Below are 2,064 nucleotides of genomic sequence, written 5' to 3' on the forward strand. Positions count from 1 at the left end.
CCTCAAAGGAGACCTGCACAACTTGGGAACCTCAATTCATAACGTGGCTGGACACTAAAAAACAGGGACTTAGAGACACTGGTTATATGGCTCATGACAACAATTTGTAAAACTCTGTTGCCTACTAACCCTGCTTTGCCCTACAACTGCAAAGACATTAATTGCATTTTAAGTGGTGTCCTACAACATGTGTGACCCCTTATGCTTAACAATCTGTCCCTTCCTGATATTTAGCTGTGACACTCTGGTTTCCTTCTAGAGAGCTGAGGAACAGCTCTGTGAGACTGTGAAACTCAGAAGTCAAAGGCTTGTTGTCCCCTGCACCAATAGATGTTGCTCCAGGAGAAGATATTACCTCGCTCACCCACCTTGTCTCGCTCCAATAAACAGACATTCAGCTGGAATTCTCAAAGGTGGCTAAAGGAATCGGACACCCTATGGAAATTCGGCATTTATCTCTCTTGGGATTCTTTGAAAGTTTCAGCTTTTGGTTCCATTCTGAGACAGCGCTGATCCATAACCAAGTCGCCTAAGGGCCTTTTTCATCTCCTTGTTCCTCAGCGTGTATATGAAAGGGTTCAAAAGCGGGGTGAACATGGTGTAGAACACAGCCACTGCCCTGTCGGCTACGTGACACGAATAGGAGCGCACGTATACAAACAGCAGTGGCACATAGAACAGCAGCACCAGGCTGAGGTGGGCGCTGCAGGTGGAGAACTGGGCCCGCAGCCTCCCCTGGGCCGTGTGGATCTTCAGGACGGCAGATGCGATGTAGGCGTAGGAAATGCAGATCAGCAGGAAGCAGCCAGCTGCCACCACCCCGATGTTGGCCAGAATGACAGCTTTGTTGGCAGCCGTGTCGGCACAGAGGGAATGTCGCAGACAAAGTATTCCACCCGGCTGGGGCCACAGTAGGGCAGGCGGAAGGTCAGGGTGGTGTGGATCGTGGCACAGAGTGAGCCGGTGAGCCAGGGGCCGGCTGCCAGCCCCATGCAGGCCCTTCTGCTCATGACCACGGTGTAGCGCAGAGGGTGGCAGATGGCCAGGAAGCGGTCATAGGCCATCACCGTGTAGAGGAAGCACTCGGTGCTGGCCAGGAAATGGAAGGCGTAGAGCTGCACCGCACAGCCGCCGAAGGAGATGGTCCTGCCACCAGGCCCCGCCAAGCCAGCCAGGATCTTGGGCACGGCGACGGAGGAGAGGCAGGCGTCGAGGAAGCAGTACATGGGCAGGGCGTGGAGTCGGGGATCGCAGAGCACAGTCAGCAGGGTGAGGGCGTTGCCCAGCAGGGCGAGCAGGTAGAGGAGGAGGAAGAAGAGAGAGGGAAGCTCCCTGTTGTTTGAGAGTCCCTCCAGGACGAATTCTGTCACGGGCGTTTGGTTTCCTGCCTCCATCTGCTCCGCCCCATGCAGAGCAACAACAGCTAGAACAGAGTGAATTATTCATCTCCTCCAGTATCTATCTAGACCCCATGACTGTTGCATCTCAGATTTTTAAATGTATTTATCCTCACAACAGCCCTCCGAGGGACGGAATTAGCTTCCCATTTTTACAGCCAGTGATTGGAGGCACAGAAAAGCTCATAGACAAACAGGAACCCTGTGTCAGGCCAGGAGAGTTGAACTCAGGTTTCTCAAATCCACAGCTAATGACTTAACCGCTGGACCATCCTTCCTCTCATCTTGCCTCCTCTCACATCAGTTGTGAACAATGTCCTGCTAGTGTAGACAGATAGTTTGATTACCAGTCTGTCCCCTTCTGACCAATCAATATACACCTCCACCCCGATATAACGCTGTCCGCGGGAGTAAAAAAATCTTACTGCGTTATAGGTGAAACCGCGTTATGTCGAACTTGCTTTGATCTGCCGGAGTGCGCAGCCCCGCCCCCCTGAGCACTGCTTTACTGCGTTATACCTGAATTCATGTTATATCGGGTTGCGTTATACCGGGGTAGAGGTGTAGTTAGATTATCTATCTATCCCCATCCACCCCCTCTATCTATCTATCTATCTATCTATCTATCTATCTATCTATCTATCTATCTATCTATCCCTATACACCC

At 51.8% G+C, this 2,064-nt stretch overlaps 1 pseudogene; it reads right to left on the minus strand.

Moving 5' to 3' along the window:
- Positions 1-394: 394 nt before the first annotated feature.
- Positions 395-1,394, minus strand: LOC123347749 (annotated as a pseudogene).
- Between the last annotated feature and the right edge of the window lie 670 nt (positions 1,395-2,064).

This window comes from Mauremys mutica, chromosome 13 (assembly GCF_020497125.1).
Source record: "Mauremys mutica isolate MM-2020 ecotype Southern chromosome 13, ASM2049712v1, whole genome shotgun sequence".
Classification (NCBI taxonomy): domain Eukaryota; kingdom Metazoa; phylum Chordata; order Testudines; family Geoemydidae; genus Mauremys; species Mauremys mutica.